We start from the raw sequence: 21,355 nt of genomic DNA, 5'->3' as shown, positions 1-21,355 counted from the left end.
TACAGTAAGGCCTCCGCTCAATTTGAGGAAAAGGTTTGGACTTTATTCAATCGCACTGCTGCAATGCGGGTGCAACATGGTTGAAACGCCTGTGACAGATTAAGACCCAGCAGAGCCTGGTTTCATCCCGATGTTATGCATCACGATCGAGCATGAGATTAATAATAAACACAAACCTATAACAATGATTTATAATTTTAAGCTTTTGATGTACTTCAGTATTAGTAGCAATGAATGTTTGCTAACAATAATAAATTAACTTTGTATATTTTTCCTAACATGAGAAGTAGACCTTGCTCATACATCGATCATTAAAGAGCGAGTAGCGTACTTACTATGATTAAGATAACAAAGGGAACCTAAAAACAACACGGCTAACAAACAAAACACATGACGTACTACGCATTAATTTATATAGTCTTCCATTTTGTTAAATGTTCATTAACAGTCTATTATTACTTCAGTAAACATGCCGTGTTTATTTAAAAGCTTTATAAACAATAAACAAAGTTATTTTTCGAATCTCGGTCTCTGTTTTTTTACAACCAAAACGTTTATTTAAATGCCTTTGATTATGGAACTAATATGTTTTCGTGTAATGACCTTAAATCGAGCTGTCGTTTTGAGGTCGTTGCTACGAAACTCATTCCTGACTAACGTACCGTGTCAGAGGGTGCGATTTAAATCCGTATAATAAATCATTAGGTACCTCATCTCACGTAAACCTTTTTTTAAATATGAGATTTAGCATTTTAAATATATGCTATAAATTTTGGAGACCTTACTAAGTTAATATACAACAATTTATACCAGAAGACTTAGCGCGTTTTGAAGAAGATTTTAGAATAAAATGTTGTTATACATTATGTAGCTGCATTTCGTAGTTTCACACGCTTTAAATTAAAAAAAAACCATTGACATGAAAAATGTGAATTTCTTTTCATATATAAAATATTACACGAGAAAAAATTAAAACGATTACTAGAAAAAATAATAAGACTATAAACAAAAAGAAGCATAAAAATTGTCCTTCCGAAAGACCTGGTATATGCACAAATAAGGAAGGCTTTGCTGAATCATATGTACTCGTAGAGTGCGCTATCTGGCATGAGAAAAATATGGATATGTCTCTCCAACATAGTCTTACGTTGTTCGTAAAGCTATAGCCTATTTCGATAGGAGAAAAAGACAAACATCCAACTTTGACATTGAATTGACGTAATATCATTGATGAGAATTTGTATTATCTGTGCACTTATGGAACTATGGATTTGTGAAAAAATAGCGTTTTAATTATATTACGTAATAGTGTTGTATTATAAATAAAGATGTATCATTCAAAGCATAATATAGCAAAGTTTTAGCATATAACATTGAATGTTTTATCTTTTATACTACTTCCATTGGCTACAGGCTATAGTATGTTAGTGGTGACTGGTCACACAAATATAATTAGTTTAAGACTGCTAGTGATTTGGTTAATCAATTCGTTCACGATAAATACACGGAAAAAAACAGTCATTTCCGTCACACACATGGCCTTATTATGTATTGCATAAAGAAATTACGGGCATACACATGTATGCTAGGGTGTCCATACCATAGCAATTATTGTAATATTTTATTATACTTTATTTTAAATACGAGAATCGTCAAGAATTATCCTTTTTCAGAATTAAATTTAAGAATTATTTTTTATATAAAAAATGCAATTTTAATCACATAATTTTATCAATTTATTTTCTGTTTTTTAATTTAGATCTAGATTATAGATTTAGTAGTTACCTTGTTAGAAAATTTTATTTTGAAATTGTTTTTATATGTGGCACGTTCATTTATTTTGGATACATACAATGCAATGCTAATAACACCGCCTGCAACTAAAATACGTAACAAATAAGAAACTTTTGTTAATTTTACTCAGACGTCACAAATAGATCGTTGCACTTAAATGTAACCTTGAAGTTTCCTCTCACCGCAACCAGAGGTTACACTTTAAAACTTATTTTGTTCACCCGTGACGTTTACGTCACGAACGATAAAGTACAAGTACAATACATACGTACAAGAAAATATTTCGGTATTCTTACTAAATAACCAAGTCTATTTTAGTGTAAGTAAGTATGGTCACCCTTTTGACGTTTATGAAGTACGTTACATCACGTGATGACGCTTGTGTAATCGTTTTCTCTCAATTTATATCTTACATACCTGAAAAGAACTTGTATAATAGTTATAGATATTTATCACAGTTTATGTTTTGCCCTTTTTTGGGATCGGAGCATCGAAACTCCGCGACGGGTAAAGCCGCAAGTCCAGCTAGTAATTAATATATAACATGACTTTATCTACGGGTAATGTCATTGTCTACATTATAAGTTGTACCTTTTTTTGCAAAGAGGCTAATTACTATTTATTTACATAATGTACCTATGGTTGACAAAAGCGTTACATTTTTACATTAACGTAGATATAGAGAAGGTTTGGAGCGTATACCACGCTGCTCCAATGCGGGTTGGTGGAATACACATGTGGCAGAATTTCGTTGAGCACTAGATGAATTATAAACACAAATTAAGCACATGAAAATTCAGTGGTGCTTGCCAGGGTTTGAACCCGAAATCATCGGTTAAGATGTACGCGTTCTAACCACTGGGCCATCTCGGCTCTTAAAACGTGACAAAAGTGTGCAAAAACGTAATTACGGTCATAGAATATAAACATTAAGAAGTTCGTGAATACGGAACTAAAACAAAGGTCACCTTGACATATTTGATTAACATTGCATCATATTAATTAAAATGTCAATTGACACTTAATTGATGTTGCTAAGACTATGTTCTCTAAATTTATCTATTATATATCTATATTTAGAAGCGAATGGTATGGAGTATGCACCTGGTATATGATCCACTTTAACCATAGAGTACGTAGATTTCGAGTATGTCGCTCATACACCATTGACTAATATTTGGTGATCAGTGCGTGGTACTCACCCGGGAGCACAAAACACTACCTTTAATCAAAAAATATTCCATTTGAAGTTAGTGCAACCGTTAGTTATAATTCTTTGACTTCACTCATAACTCACCCTGCACTTAATGGAATGAATTATGGAATATACGTACATAGGGTTTTTATCATGTTTCATCCACAAATCTATTCCATTCAGAGGTTTTCACGTCAGGCACGTTTCCATAAATATTTTTGACCCAATTTCAAATATATTTTTCCATGTTCGGCGTTAAGCCACGATAAAGCCGTGATAAAAATACAAATTATACGTAATAAATTTGGAAGACTATATAAGTGTCCCGGATTGTATAGAAATCAAAAAACAGTTGTTCAAGCGATATATATTTTAGGTATTAACTTGGGTGGCAACTTCTCTAAATACGTACAAAACTGGTTTGACATTAACCTTACCTTTCCAGTTTTTGGGAACAGATACGAGGAAAGTGTTCCCTTATTCGCAAAACTTTATTCAACATTTCTAAATCACGCTTACGTATAAGTTTCGATTCTTTTCGAGTATAACGAACGTAGTACGAAGGAGTCGGCTATATATTAGGTAATTACTAGAACAACAATGGTCAGACGTTTGCGCTTTCACTTTCATTGCTAAGTGTATTTTGACGCAGTTCAACGACCTCTTGACCACGGCTCTCAGATTACAAAGTTTACTAATAAAACTTGTTCTCGATTTTGTTTTTAATTTAAAATATCCATGCCTGGAAAAAATAATCTTCACAACATTTTGCGACTTCAATCTTTATATTTCACTTGGTGACAGTGACAGTGACAGTGACAGAGACAGTGACTTGGTGACTTTGGGCAAGCTCGTCTGGATACTTAGTGTTATTATATTTCGGTTTGAAGAGTAAGCGAGCCAGTTTAACTACAAGTACAAGTGTCACTAAATCATAGATCCAAAGTTGTCGGCGCTTTGGCGATATATGCCTACGCATATGGACAGTCATGATCACTGTTCATTACATTTTCAATTGAATATTAACATTTAAAAAAAAATGAATTTGTATTAGTCTCTGGAGGGTTTATTAATGAATAGATTATCTATCTAGTTTGTATTATAATCCAGAAAAAAATATTTTGTCGTAATAATAGACGATAAAATATGTGTTTATCATCAGCTATATTGATCACAGAAACATCAAAATCATTCAACACATATTAGCTAATATACTGAATCAAATATTCTTATCTGTGTCAGTGACTTCAGTCCAGTGTATGAATAAGCTTGATAGATAGATAGGTAATAACAAAAAAGACCCAGGAAGTAATTCGCTGCACTACTTTGAAATCATTAAGGCTTATGGTAATTTCTGGTGTCCAACAAGTTGATAATTGGGTCGGGCTTAGAGCTGACAGTCCTTGCAAAATATAGCCCAACATAGCTCGATATATTGAGATTAGTGAATGATGATTTTGAAGCAGTTTATATTTATGAATTAGCTCTCATAAAATTCTCACAAATTGATTGTTAAAAATAGATAAATATTTACTATTGTATATTAATAAAAAAAAAAACCTAAAGTATTAAAATTATAAAGCTTTCTTATAAATAAAATATAATTTAATAGAGTATAATGATACATTTGTAATGTTATATTTTTGTTGCTGTTTTATAACAATTAAGAATAATGGTAAGACGTAACAGAGACAATCTCTACTTTTTATTTCTAGATATATTTGTCCTAGAAGGCGCATCTCCGCGTTAAATTAATTGTTTTTTATTAACTGTATTTTTTTTCCGTCATTACTTGTTACTCTCGATATTTAAACGTGTAGCAGCACGAGTTCTTGATTGAATATATCTATATTCACATTTATTAATATGTATTATGAAGTATCTAATTTAATATTAAAACATATCATGTAAAACGTTGATTGAAAGCTTTTATAAGTCTTTAATAAAGTATTTAGATGCAGATTTTTTGATTTCTATGGATTAATATCCTAATTAAATTAATATTGATTCAACTTTAACGAAGTCTGATCAGTCTCGTAATTCTCTATGTCGCGCTATGTCATGCGATATATTTATGAACGATCAGCTTAAAGCAAAGGGCTGCTGGACCGGCTCGTACGCACGAGTGTAAGTGGGTGAAGCGCTTTCACCGTACCGATCTATACATACACACATTCACGCAAAAATAATTCATAATCAACTATAGTAAAAATATTATTGTAAAAATTACTTCAATTAGTGTTTTCTTTTGTTGTATTTTTATTTATTAGGAATTAAAAAATCTATATAAGATTCTGTGACGCAATGAAACGTCATTTTTAAATAATTTATTGTGTTTTTTTTTTCTTAGCTATTTTATCAAAGGCAATACAGGCAGTGCTATGAATCTATATTTGTGTGTTTTGTACGAGTGTACCGCTTGACATTATAAGAAATCAGCTTGAGTTCTCGTTGCTTAAAAGGAGGAGTTTTATAACAAGTTATTTAATCAGGTCAAGAACATCAGCAATTGTATGTATAGATTGAAAAATTGTTACAACAAAAGAGGCGTGCGGTATGGATACAGAATAATAATGCTAAGGTTCACAACGTTCATTGTTCTTTTAAAACGTACTTAATTTTCTTAAACAGAAACAGTTATTAGGAGAAAAAATGTAAACTTAATATGGAGCAGACTTCATTTTATTTGTTTATTTTCATTTGTATTCATTGCTTGGTCCTGGGGGACTTTGTACGTGTTTACGTATCCTTATTTAATTATCCTTTCTAAGTAGGAATCCTTATATTTCCTAACATAAGAAGTATTGTATAAATGAACTCGTGATATTTTTAATTCAATTTGGAATGCAAAGCTATCCCAGACACTCATTTATTGTTTATATTGGATCAAAGTATATATTTATTTTATAGCTAGAGAGGCTGGCAATTGGACTACCTGATGGTAAGGACAAGCGCCTACAAACAAGTAGGTACTGTAAGAAATATTAACCCTTCCTTTACATGGTCATTAGCTACTAACCTTGTATTTTTTTTAATGTTATAGGTGGCAAGCGAGCAGGAGACTCAGCTGATGGAAAGTGTTTACCACCACCCATATACATCTGCAAAACCAGGGGGCTTGCAGGTGCCTTTAAGAAATGAGTACGCTCTTTTCTTGAAGGTTCCCAAGTCGTATCGGTTCGGAAAAACCACCAGCGAAAGAGGCTTCCACAGAGGTTGTACGAGGCAGAAAATGACTTAAAAATCGCGCTGTTGTGGATAGCCATCAAGGTAAATACTACTAGACTAGGTGACTAGTACTAGGGTACTAGACTTTTCAAACGAAACATAACAAAACTAAGTATTGCTGTTTAACGGTAGAATAGGTTATAAGTGGGTAACCTACCTAAAACAGGCATAAAGACGTACCGCCAAGCACATTATTCAAGTATTCGATTAAGTAGCGAAGATTCGCCCAACTATATCTCATGTGCATCTTAGTTACTTTGATCAAAACAATAATTCAGCAAATATTGTACTAACGCCCACGCTTCACACGGGTGTAATTTTTGTATAAAGAAAATTGTATGATATAAATATAATGTATTCCCTTTAAAACTAAGGAATAATGTAGTCTTCTACCAGTGAAAATAATTTTAGAATTGGATCTTTAGTTCCGGAGGACCCTTACGTACAAACAAACAAATTTGACTTCTTCATAATATTAGTATATATATTCAATAGGACATGACCTCACTGCGGTTAGCGAATATTATTTATAATCACATAGCAGATATTTGTCAATAGCTTATGTAACAATATGTATATAATGTAAGTACATAAGTATATTTACATATTCCTTACAAATTAAGTAAAATTTACACTTGCATAATAATTGATGTTTAATAATAATAACATATTATTCAAATTTACATGTTCATATATATCCAGTAAATAGCACGCTTCACTGCGTCATATTTAATTTATATACAAAAATTAGAGAGATAGTGTTAATTATATAACAAACACATTAAATATAATATGTAAATGGTAACACATACTTTAATTCTGAATTATTACAAAACATTTCAACGAAAAAGCTTACAAGTTATGCTAATGTAATAAATAATTTACCTCATCTGAACGTTTCTACAAATTATTTTGATGGTTTGTTGTTGTTCACAATAATGTTCGTAAACATTGTTGTGAACAACAACAACAACAAAAAGATATATATTTATTAATAGTTTTTTTTCGAGAGTAACAAGTAATGACGGAAAAAAAATACCGTTAGTAAAAAAAAAAAAAATTTAACGTGGAGGGGTGCGCATTCTTGGACAAATATATATAGAAATAAAAAGTAGATATTGTCTCTGTTACTTCTTCACATTATTCTTAATTGTTATGAAACAGCAACAAAAATATAACATTACAAATGTATCATTATATTCTATTAAATTATATTTTATATGCGTAATTAATTACTATCTAGAGGAGTACCAGCTAGTATCAGTACCAGCCAGTAGATTAGTGACCGCCAGTACGGTTTCCGTCGAGGTCGCTCAGCCGGTGATCTTCTAGTTTACCTTACTCATAAATGGGCGGAAGCAGTTAAGAGCAAGGGGGAGGCATTAGCAGCCAGTCTGGACATAGCGAAGGCCTTCGATCGCGTATGGCACAAAGCGCTTCTTTCGAAGCTTCCTTCCTATGGGCTTCCCGGGAAATTATGCAGTTGGATTACCAGCTTTTTGGCAGATCGGAGCATCAAGGTCGTTGTCGACGGTGCATGCTCCGACCAAAAATTCGTCAACGCTGGTGTTCCACAAGGCTGCGTTCTGTCACCCACTCTGTTTCTTCTGCATATCAATGACTTGTTGCAAATCAGGAACATTCACTGCTATGCAGACGACAGTACCGTTGACACCTCATACACCGGCCGTGCTAATATTTCTCGGGAAAACGTCGAAGAAAACCGGAACAAACTTGTGTCTGAAATCGAGTCTTCGTTAAACGAAGTCTCGAACTGGGGCCGGCTAAACCTAGTCCATTTCAACCCCAAAAAGACGCAAGTTTGCGCGTTAACCGCTAAAAAAACACCATTCGTCGTATCTCCACGATTCGAGAACATTCCGTTAGCCGCCACAGCTAGTATCGGAATACTTGGCGTTGATGTTTCGAGCCTCGTTCAGTTCCGCGGTCAACTGGAAGGCAAAGCCAAATTGGCATCAAAAAAGCTTGGTGTGCTCAGCAAGGCAAGACAGTATTTCACGTCGGCCCATCGCCTAAGACTATACAAGGCGCAAATTCGGCCTCACATGGAGTACTGCTCTCACCTCTGGGCGGGTGCTCCCCAGTACCAGCTCCTTCCATTTGACCGTATCCAACGTAGAGCAGCTCGAATTATCGACGATCAAGCCCTTTCTGATCTGCTCGATCCTTTGGCGTTGCGTAGAGATGTTGGATCACTCTGCATCTTCTACCGAATTTTCCACGGGGAGTGTTCCGAGGAATTGTTTGGATTAATCCCGGCAGCTGAATTCCATCTTCGGACATCTCGACAAAATTCTAAATTTCACCCACACCACTTAGATGTCCGTAAATCCACAACAGCGCGATTTTTAAGGCATTTTCTGCCTCGCACAACCACTCTGTGGAACCAGCTTTCGCCGGCGGTTTTTCCGAACCGATACGACTTGGGAACCTTCAAGAAAAGAGCGTACTTATTTCTTAAAGGCCGGCAACGCACCTGTAACCCCCCTGGTGTTGCAGATGTCCATGGGCGGTGGTAGTCGCTTTCCATCAGGTGAGCCTCCTGCTCGTTTGCCCCCTATACCATAAAAAAAAAAAAAAACTATACATTAATTTATTCCAGAGTAATTAAATTTATTTATATATAATGTTTATCTATGCTAAGTGGTCTTCTTATTTTACTTCTGTCTCTTTCGTCTCCCTTACAGTTGCCTGGAAGAGGTCGCTGTTTTAGCGATAACTGCGTCTTCTTCCATGTAACTTATGCATGTGTTAATTGGTGTACAATAAAGAGTAATTTGATTTGATTTCGTGTTAAATGTTATACGAATTATTTATGTTAATAAACTGGCACACAAAACCACTAAACATTTCGATTGGAACATAACGATACAATAACTAATGAGCCATAACACCAATAGGGTTCCGTACATTCGTATTTATTTTTGGTAAATATTAGCAAGTTATACACGAAAGACTATAATATAGTACGTTCGATCATTTGAATTGCAAGATAGAGTGTCGCACTACAAAAGAACTAAAACAAACGAGCCAACTTTATTGCGTTGGTATGCGTGACATTACGCTTCCAGTGAGTACATTAGCGTCCGTGTGTTCAGTGGCCAACACTAACTCGAAAAACTAGCGCACAACGCATAAATAATCAAAGTATAATATTTATTCAGACAAATATAAAGTTCTCTTTTTTTATGAGATTATAAAAATAAATTAAAACTGTTTTTTTATTATTTTATTTATATGTATGTATGTATTCCATAACGGTCATGTCGTTTTGCTATTGTTGTTGTTGTTGTTTTTATATATCGACTTCCAATTGCGATCGATAAAATATTTAAATAAATATATTTAAAAACACATTAATAAATGATTGTGAATAAATACGTACAATATACATCAAAATTTATTTAATTTTTTCAACGTGTTTTTAATAAAATGTGAATAAACGTCAAATTTTAAACGACTCCACATAATTTTTTTTTCGCAGTTTTGTTCGATTGTGTAGAAATTTTTTCGTCGCCTACTACGTATATTATGTTAATAAACTCGTATACATTACTTAATTTTTACGAGCATATAATTATATACATATATATTTATTTATATATATATATATATATTATATTCAATTTTTAATTTTTCACTTTCGTTTTCTGTAGTCCGTTTTCAGTTAGGTCTTATACAATATCTGTAGAACTGACATGTTTCATCAGAGAGATACATTGAATGATTGAGCGTTGGGAAATCTTGACAATTTATTGAATTTCTAAATCTAGCAACGTCTGTGGCAAATTATTATTTTTATTATGACATGTTCGAAATGAACTGTATATACATATACAAAACAGCGTATCAGAATAAGTTAATTGACAAGCTTGACCACGCTAATTGCGTTGCGAATTGGTAAATAAACAGAAGTGTACACGAGATGAATTATAAACCCAAATAAAACACATGAAAATACAATGGGGTTTGCCAGGGTTTGCATTTCAGGTACTCTAAACTCTGGGCCATTGCGGCTCACTTTCATCTGTTTAAATTCAATTATATTACTTCTGAACCACGTGATAGCCTATTGATAAACTGTAAGTCGCGAGATTAAATCTGACGTCAGCGACTTTAACTTTGTTGAATTGTGTTCATACTTAAGTGTAAAGTTACATCCAGTCGTGAAAACCTGCATGTAGGAATATTAAATAGCAATTTGAAAATTTAACGTATTTTCACTAATCTTTTATTAAGTGAATTGTTTTACTATTTAAACAATAACAAATAGCCCCGGAATTCCCAGAATTCATAGAGCAGTCACAAGCTATCCATTAAATCAAAGCAAAAACAATTTGTTATCCGTTTGATGTATGCACAAAACTCCTAAAAACATTTAGGTCCTATATATTTTTATTTAAAACACTGCACACCAGCAATAGACCCAGGGATGTTCCGTTACGTTAGGCATTGTTAAAGTCGCTCTCGTGTGCAAAACATGATCGTTATATTAATGCACAACGTACGTACATTACGCGTTCACGGTTAGTTGAGCCAATATTATAATTTGACATTGTTCAGTAAAACCAATTGAATATTATATATTTATATATATATTCAGAATGCTTTTGTCATTACATTTATTTAGATAATTAAATGGCTAATTAAGGCTAGTTGCCGGTGACATACATATCGAATTGGAAAACGAATTGTAAAACAATTACTTTTATTACAATAATAATTGCTATATCAAGTTGTTACTTCTTAATTGAATGTTAATTATAAAAAAAACTAATTATTACAAATAACAATACAGCCTCATTCCAACGGTTAGTGGCGCATTGCTCTAGGAGCGGTGATGACCGTTTTCTTTGTCACGCATCAAATGAACTTGAGTGTGTTCACCTAGTACAAGATAATAAGCGTGTGCTAATTTAAAGTTGCATTTGAACTGGAATCTAAAGTGCACTTTGTGTTTAAATACACGTCATATGACAAGGAAAATTAGTGTTTCCTTGTATATTTTATTACACAAATATACGTAATATATATTGGATGAATAAAACGCTTCCTTATGATATCAACTTTCAAAATAAAATACCTAATTAAACAAATATTTATAATTATTTCCTTCTTGTCTTTACCCGATAAAAGACCTTCAAAATATAATTCCCAGCATACTTTTCATAATATCCTTTTAAGCCAACAGATCATGTTTAAAAAAATGTACAGAAAGGGTTGACACATCTATGTATAATATATAAATATATAATAAAATTCTAGTGTCTGTTTGTAACATTAAAATTACCGCGATTTACTAAATGCATATGTATGTATACACGGGACATATACCTAAATAAGATTTATTACAATTTTTGTTTGTCTGTCTGTCTGTTTATTCCGGCTAATCTCTGGAAGGGCTGGACCGATTTTGACGGGACTTTCACTAGCAGATAGCTGATGTAATAAGGAGTAACTTAGGATTTTTAGAATTTATGTAAAATATTAATAGTCTCGTTTTTTTATTAAATTCAATCGCGCACGAAGTCGAAGGCACAGCTAGTTTGTTATATAATTCTTTAAATAACAACGTACTTTCAACAATCAAGAGCTGACTTAGTTCTGTATACTTATATTATTTAAACGAGTATATATTTACTCGTCATATTCTAGATCAAACAGCAATGCTTAGTATTGTTGTGGTTGAGTTTGAAGGGCGTGTAGGTCAGTGTTAATAAAGGCTCAAGGGATATTACGTATTAAAGTTGTGGCGCTGTAAGGTAGGTATGCTTAATATTTCTTAAAATACCGATGTCTATGGGCGGTGGTAACCACTTACTATCAGTTGACTCATTTGCCCGACCACTTATATTGTAAAAAATATACATATGTATATATTTCTTTATTAATAACAAACATCCTTATGACCATTAATTAAGCATTATATACAATTAATATGTCAACAATTACTTCTGTTATGGATACAATTACATACAGTTTAACGGAAAAAGTGCAAATATTTTTTCATAAATAAGTGCTCAGTTAAATAAAAAAGACAGATAAACAGATACGCACGTGCAATTACGAATGCTTCTGTGCGTGGATGTATGCTTATAAGGATGTGGGAATAACAAGTGATATTTTATAGTCGATTGCTATTTATTTTACTCTAATACACTCTTTACGTATAAACTTAAAGAATTTCAATGCATGCCGTATCCTGTGGATTATGACATGAAGTCGTCATGCCCATTGAATTGGCATACATCAACTGGCTCACTGACCATTCTAATAGGAAAATAGTAGTCGTCCAAGATAGTATATATATTTTTTATGTTATTGATAGACGGTATATTGGCCATCTGGTGTTAAGTGGTCACTAATGACCGTAGACAATAGTACTGTAAGAAAAAATAATCTTTTATCAGAACATCAATGCGCACCTCCACTTATGTTACACTTTCTCAGCCTTCAAATTGGAGCAATACCCAGGATTGCTGTTTGGCGGTAGATATGTGAAGAATGGAACCTACCAAGCTTGAACAGAGCCCTACTACCAAGTAAATAATATTTATTCAAAGAGGCGGTAATTAATGCTAAGAGAGCGATCTCTGTCAGTGGACTTTATGCGGAAGCGGAAAGAAAAAAAGCATACATTATTATTTGGCGGTCTAATTAGTAGATGCTTACTTCACAGTTTCATATGAACTTGTTCGAGAGCGGTCGACGACACTTATGCGACAAAACACCCAAACAAATATACTTCCGTCTCGCTCTCTCGCTCGGTTGATAAATTATTTTTAAAAAAATCAGGTAAAAGTTTGTTATCGTCAACTGTTTGCTTACGCAAGCGACCGCGTCTTACACAATCGTGTAAAGCATATTATTCTGGTAGCGTCCATTGTTCTTTTTTGCGGAATTTCTTCGCATTGTTTTCAGTTTCCAAATTATTTTCATAAATGTAAATTACTATTTACTATTTAATTAAATACTAGGACAATGTTTATTATGTTTACTTGTACCCATTACCATACTTAATATATTGTTTTCTGATTTGAAAGCTGAGTAACCAGTGTAGCTACAAGGGGCATAACATCTTAAGTGCCACGTTTACTTTAGCATTAGCAAAGTCAGATGGTTTCTATGATATTTCTTAGTGGTAAGGTTGCAGAGAGCCTGCCAATTTACTTAAAAAAAACACATATAACATTTTAGTCTAAATGCTATCAAAGAATAATTGCCAACTAAAACATTTTCAATCCAATATGAAACCACTAATTACATATATTCTAAAGTCTAAAAATAAATCAAGGCACTTCTTTTAATGTTTTTAGGTCAGATAGAGAGCTATTGTTCTAATAAAGCTGCTCTTTTCATAGTTGCAGATAATAGTGATAGGAAACGGGGCTTGAGTGTATTTCAGTCTTCACAAACATGACCTACTTTAAACAAAACTAGAATTCAAATCAATCTCATGAACGTTATATCGATTTGAAAAGTAAGGTTATAAAATCTGTTAAAGAAAGTATGTTTACTACATTTATTATCTCTTTTAAAACGTTATTTTATAGATAACAGCACACCTTTGGAATGCAACGATCACCAGTCCGTTTCATTATTGGTAACAAAATCCTCAGATGAATCATTTTCATCATCAATCATCTGAGGTTTTTCGTTCCAAACAATTGCAATTTTTGGACAATCAACATGCAACTATAGAGCTTTTATATTGAATATAAATCCATCATAATCCATTAAATAAAGGAATGTGATGATGAGAATGAAAATAACCCGATCGGAAGTCCGTTAAAGTAATTGTAAATAACAAATAAACTCCATAGTTTTTTGTCGCTTAGCGGTACTCATTGACAATATGTATTTTATTGAATTAAATTTTGAATTATAATATTAAAATATATATATTGGATTGTGAATAAAAAAAGTAATCCAACACCAAAAACATTACGCCTACTGCTTGATATTTACATGATAAGTGGTCTATAAACTAAAAACTACCCACGGCATTCAATGTAAAGAAAAAAAAAATCTGAAACAAATGATATCTTTTATTCGTATTTAAGTTATTATAAAGAACTCACACGTGAAAGTATACAGTTCCAATAGACGTTTATTTGATCTTTAGTTTTGTAAATATTTTTACAATATCGAGGTACAGATGTGTATGTATTAAAAAAAATAGTTGTCCAGAACTCTCATAACAATATGTGGTGAATATAATACGTGATACATGTGTGTTTCTCCTTTTTCTGTCTCATTTTCGAAGAGTACGTACAACAGCACTTTCTTAAACTCATCGGTCGTGCTGGATCTCATATCATCTTATAAGAGAGTGTACCTTCCAATTAAGGTCTCTGTTGAAAATGACATCCTTAGATGATTTAGGAGAATATAATCATTTTCTGTCATCGCCATCAGTTTAACAGTTTTAATTTTAGGTTATATTAGTATAGTACTAAGTTCCATTTCTCTGTGTTATATAGCTATCACTATGTTTTTTTCTGTTTCTCTTGAGTGTTGTGTAGTTATCATTTAAAAACTCATTTGTAAGTAATACTCATGTTTTAATAGGTACGCTTAATCATTGTGGTATGTTATATGTAACTTATTAAGTTTTAATTAAAATAAAATATAATTTAATTATATGGTCTTAAATTATAGTTTATATATAAATATTTACACTTATAAGAAGATTTGCTTTCAGGGTAAATGTTGCGATAGTGTCCACACACGTCAATACATTAAAGGGAATGAACGATGATGGATTTTTGTATATAGAGTTAAATCCGTTTACACGATATCCATTACAGCCAGTCAGAAGGCGAGGCTATGTAAGGTTTGTTGCCTTTACTTAGTTTTAGTAAACTTCTTCAGGCCTAATGAGAGTCAAATTTCAAGGTCAACTTCGTTTGCACAATTCTATACGGAACGTTTCTGTATGAAACGTTTCTACACTTTTGCTCCTTATTGTAATGTTAACCATTTTATTAAAATTCGCCAACGCAAAAAAGACTAAAGTATATATAGAACCTGGAGGATTTTTATTACAGAGCATTTTGTAGACTTATATATATCATATTTGATACTTAAACGACTATACAGAATTAAAAATTGACAACAAAGTCGCATTTGCTGCGGAACACAAGGGATATATAGGTACTTGAATAGTTATAAATAAAAAGAGGAACTAGATTTAGTACGAGATGAGAGACGCTAGCCAAAAGCAGATGTTACTTTTATAGCTAAACATTTGTTTAAGCTTATAATCTGTTTGTGAACAAAACCATCACCTAATTCACAAAAACATTAAAGCACTCAGGAATTTCATATGGTAATGGGTACGATGACCTTTATGTCATCTATATGTCGCGTTAGAACAAATTTGTGTTCTAAAATTGATATAAGTAGAATTTAAAGCGTTTTCAACCCTATATTGATACGATTAAGTGTCATTTTAATTCTAATGTGTAAGTTTTTATAGTATAGGTCGCGTTCAAGTGTTATCCGTGACTGGACTTCGACATAAAACAAAATTATGCAAGCATTTTTATTGTGTATAAGATTTAACACTGTCATTTAGTAAAAAATATAATCATACCAATATTAAAAGAATAAGAAGATTTTATAATTTCTAAAGAAATCCAAACATCATTAAGATTTTAAATAAACTATTATATATAACAAATTACCTTATTACACAAATATCTAATATAATTTATGTTGTAAGTATTTCTTTTCCCCAGATTCCATCTTCTTTTTGGCTAGCTATTCTACACCAATGACTCAATGACTTTCCAACTCTGACTGACAATGAGTTCTTAACATAAATAAATATTAATTACTGAACACGGGATTTGAACCTAGGATCTCGGAACCGACAACCGATGTCTAGGCACTTAAACTAATTTATGTAAATAAATTACATAAGTCTAAATCCTTAGTATATTTACGGACTGCCGAATGCAAAAAGGGATAACGAATCCTTAATCTACTTATAATTGACATAAGAAATTATAATTACCATATTTACATCTTTAGTTTCCTACTGGGTATTAATATAAATTGTAATAATATGTGCCGCAAAACCACAAGCGTGGTTCACTTGATTTATAGAAAATCTAATTTTCCTGTTGGAGACTTGATCCCCGTTTGCGTAGGTACAACTCGTATCCTATTCTATTGCCAAACTGTAATGCTTCGTTTTGATTTAAATATTGAGTTAGTTAGTGTTAATACAGGCATAAGGAATATTTCAAGAATGGAAGCTACTTTTACGTAATGGTAGGGCTTTGTGCATGCCCGTCTGTATAAGTACCACACACTCGTATTCTACCGCCAATCAACAATACTTAGTATTTTTGTGTTACAGTTTGAAGTGTGACTGAGCCGTTGTAACTACAGGGACAAGGGAACATACCATCTTTGTTCCCGAGGTTGGTGGTGTATTGGTGATGTTAGGAACAGTTAACATTTCTTACACTGCAAATGTGTATGGGTGGTGATCACTCACCACCAGGTGGCTCATTTGTCCGTCCGCCTACAATAACATAAAAAATTGCATTGGTAACGTAAGAAATGTTGTTAATTCGTTGAATCTTCTTTTATATTGTTACAGTCACAAGGTTACCATAGCATCCACACACGTAACTCTTTAATAGAGCATTCAAATAAAAATCAAAGCTTAATTTAACGACAATCAATGTCGCTATAAAATCTCTGTAATTGAACATCTTGCGCGGGCGTCTCGTGTCAACGACACGCATCGTGAATTGATCTCGTCAGAGTCTAACAACTTTATTACTGCCCTTTGTTCCCGCAACGATTCTTTATTTGATTAAATGAAACTCAGTAAGAAAGTATTATTTTTATACGCATGGTTAAATTGTGAAATGTCACCAAAGTTTGCAGGTTCATATAAAGGGTAGTCAAACTTAGATTTCATGTTTTCGTCGTGGGTTGTTTATAGAATAGGTAGGCGGATAGGAAAAAGAGGTACCTGATTTTTAGTGATAACCACCGTCGTTAGTTATTGTGATTATAATTGTTAGCAATATTAACGGTCACTTACATCACCAATCTTTCCACTTCCACCAACCTTAGGAACTAAGAGTTTATGTCCCTCGTAGTCATACTGGCTTTTGTCTAAATTAAAGCCGGAACAGCAATACTAAGTACCTACTGCTGTTTTGCGATACAAAATTTTAAGGATGGGTGATACCTACCCACGTAACCTCTACTTATTACCAAGGATTACAATGAATCGATCGCGAGCTCGGCGGTGAAAAAAATTCTGAGTAAACCTACGTTTATCGACTAAAATTATGTCACGCTATGTGTACCAACTCTATAGACTTTTGACCCAACAGTTACTTCTCTTTAGTAAAGAACGTATAAACGTACAGCTTGAATGAAGATAGTACGCGAACTCATTAGACAATTAACATATTATATACCCGTGGTAATAATAAAACCACACAACATCGTCCATAAAACAGAGTCATTTGATACAAAATTAGTTATAATTAAATAAATCAACTTCCAATAACAACACTCACCGAATTCCGATACATTGGAACGCCATTTAAACTAGAATACCGCAGTTGGAATTTATACACGTGAATGGACAATGGTGCTTATGGACAATAGGCACTGCTCCATACCGAACGACGCATACCGACTCGACAGGTGAACCTAATATGGCATACAAGCTCGCAGATCCTAAGTTTTAAGATACAATTATATATTTTATGGGAATAATCATTGAGTTTAATTTGATTTGATTTACGAATATGATTTATTTTATTCGTAGTGCTAATATTTTTTTTTGTAATGCTATGGTCACACCTGCGCTGCATGAAGTGCTGTAAGATACGCTTTATAACAACAGTGTGACCGACCGCTTATTCCAGTAACGTGAATTAGCTATTATTAATTGGATAGATTTAAAATATATTTTCATTTTGTAAATGTATATTTATCTCTTACACGTACATACGTAGATATGAAATGTTTTTATAACACATATGAAGCTGGAAGAGTCACATATGAATATGTGTCCGTGTTTGTGTGTTACACCTGGAAGTATAATTGTATTTTTTACTTGATTTTCGTAAAATTAAGTATATATATACCTTCTAAAAACTTAGTACATGAATGCAAGTCATGTACGCATGTTATATATATATGGGTTTTCTGTTGTTCAGTTTGGGTTGTTTTGAGGATTATTATTTTTTTGTGTTTAATCCTAAGATTTCTGTATTTTTGTTTGTGGTGTACAATAAAGTGTATTAACAACATAATATGCAAATAGAATAACATTACGTTGTATGTGATTTGTGTTTAATGTTATCATAATATTCATATATCAATATATTGTGCTAATTGGAAGGGTACTTTGTATAACAAGACAGGACAACGGCTAACGAATACTTACAAAGTAGTCGCTTGCTTAAGTAACCCAAGGACAACAATATTTACCTGAAAACAAAAAAAAAACATAAATTAGAAATTGCATCCAAGTGGAATTATGCACATGAACGTCTGAAGCGGACGAGCGAATTACGCAACGATGTACGTCGCAATTAAATTATAAAGTTGCGAAACAATTTGTACGATAATCGAACAATTCGAATTGGCTTGAACTTGAATTATTATTTTGATTTACTTATGTATGTTTACGTTTGTTATTTAACGTGTGTTCGGGCATGTAACTTTATTGTTTGGGAATCGAGACACGTCTCGAAATCGTTCGTATTGCTCATTGTTAAGTTTTTATTTGAAACGTATGTTCAGGAAAGTCCAATGATCGAAGAATAATTCAATGTATTTGTTTCGTAGCTTACACTCACGGTATATTACTTTTTTGGGACGTAGTCGCAAGCATAAATACGAAGTATTTCTCTAATTATTTACAGCATTAGCGCTCGTTTTAATAAGTAATGCATTACAGAAATACCTCCACTTCTTCGAATTTTATAATATTTAATGATCACTAGAAGTATGAAAAGTAATATAAGAAGTATGAAAAGTAAGAATTATTAATGAGTGCGTACCAACGCAGAGGGCAGCCCTACCAGGTGAATTTTAAGTGTTATTAAATTCTATTTAGCAATTTATTCAAACGGTCCTCTTAAATATCATATGTTGGAGCTAAATTAGAAAACTAGGGGTAATGTAATGTACAGCATAGGATCGCACAGCTAGTTCGCTTCTTTGCAACCTTGTGAATTTTTTAATAGAATACAATAAGTCTGTGACATTAAAATTTTACATAAGTCATTAGAAAACCAAAATGGCTCAGTAGATGTTTGTAGATCTTAACCAAAATTCAAAAGTTCAAAGTCGGGTAGGCACTATTGTTTTTTTTTAATCTGTGGAACACCTCGAGAAAACTTTCATGTGTTGGATAAAAACGAAATACAGCCAGGCCGAATCGGAGTAAGTCAAACCTTCATAAGACAGGCTTTTGCACAGCAAATATATTTGTAAGTTAACTTTACACTTTAAGTAGAAAATATTTTACGGTAAAGGTATTGTAATAAAATCTAAAAATACCGTAAACTCTAAACAAATAAACATAACAACAGTATATGTAAGATATTACCATCCTCTACCATCTTTGACGATACGATTGCTTTTATCGTTCGAATAGCAGAATACTGCCTACATTCATAAAATAGCTGTATATTTTTTATATATTTTAAAAGCTCGCTTCTCACGAACGTTCAAACTTCTTACCGTACAGGTCCGATGGGGGTGATTTGGGTGCATTGGCTTTGGGCGTAATTTGGGTTGTGATCGAACCCGTGGCGGGTAATCGACCGCATCAAAGGTGTTTGAACAGAGCAAGGAACTTTTGTAAACTGGTTTTTCACACATAAAATCGCGTATAAATTGTTAGATTTTGATTCGCCTTCCACATTTGGCCAATAATTGGCTTTTGTTTGATCAAATGTTCGTTATCGATAAAAACGTTTAATTTGTTTCTCGTGTATAAACCGTATGAGTAGAACTGGCGAGTGGCGTATGTTTTATCGTGACACTAAAACATTTACAACCCAATAACAGTTCCAACGCCTGGATTGGTTTTATGAAGATTCTCTTAACGAGTTATAAACGTCGCGACTAAGTAAACATATTTAAGTTAGGGATTTTATTGGCAATGCTCTCGTTAGTAGACTTATACGAGCCCGTACGAGTACATGGCGAATGTAATTGTCATAAACACAAATAGATAAAATGGGATTTTATTTATAAGTTTTATTGTTACTCTTTCCCATCCCAACTACTAAACTGAATTTGATGTAATTTAATAGACAAGGAACGACATCGGCTCTTTTATGCCCAATATCAAACGAACAATTCCTAAAATGCGTTTTAAGTCACAGGCGATACCTAGATTTAGATGTTTCTTCTTCATTCAGGCTAGTGTTAGAAGTAAGGACTAATACAGTCAAAGGGACTAGAATCGATCTAGAGAGCCTATATAAAGTAGAGCTAGTGACGTGAGAAGGTAAAATTTTCACAAGTAATATACTATAACATAAATATATATTCATTTGAATGTTGAGAATCCGAGAAAGTACGGAAAAGACGAATAACAATACTTACAAAGTAATATCCAAAATAATTTTCAATCTCTTCCACATTACAAAACGAAGTTACCGGTATCTATTGTTTTCAGATATTTAGATATCCAGTAGGTGCAGATATTTATTTATAATTTATTTTTCAACGCGGTGATGATTGGTTTCTATTTTTAATCTGTTATTATTCAAATTATATAAATCATAATTTTATCGTCGTACAAGTCATCATTTAACATATCCTTGAAATAATTTCATAACTAAAATCTATTTTAATTATATTTTTATAAATCATATGTTTTTTTATAGAATATTTTATTTAAAAACTAATATTATAATTTATATTTTATGAATATTCATAAAAATATCGAATCGAATATAGTTTCAATTTAAATAATAAGTATAAAATAAAATACAACACACGCAAAAGTGAACTGATTCTTAGCACACTTTTGCCGGACTACCAGGTCAATAACCCGACACGGTGCCTTTCAAAATCTTCGTGATATCTCATATTTGGCAACTCGATGCA

General features: G+C 32.7%; 1 protein-coding gene across 1 annotated transcript in view; it reads right to left on the bottom strand.

Annotated features, from left to right (window-relative positions):
- Positions 1 to 21,355, bottom strand: part of LOC125070969 — a 60,155-nt gene that overhangs the window by 2,498 nt on the left and 36,302 nt on the right. The gene's annotated exons all lie outside the window — the stretch shown is intronic.

Source organism: Vanessa atalanta, chromosome 2, assembly GCF_905147765.1.
Source record: "Vanessa atalanta chromosome 2, ilVanAtal1.2, whole genome shotgun sequence".
In the NCBI taxonomy this organism is placed as follows: domain Eukaryota; kingdom Metazoa; phylum Arthropoda; class Insecta; order Lepidoptera; family Nymphalidae; genus Vanessa; species Vanessa atalanta.
Note: the sequence above shows the minus strand (reverse complement) of the source record. Positions and strands in the feature narration are given on the sequence as shown.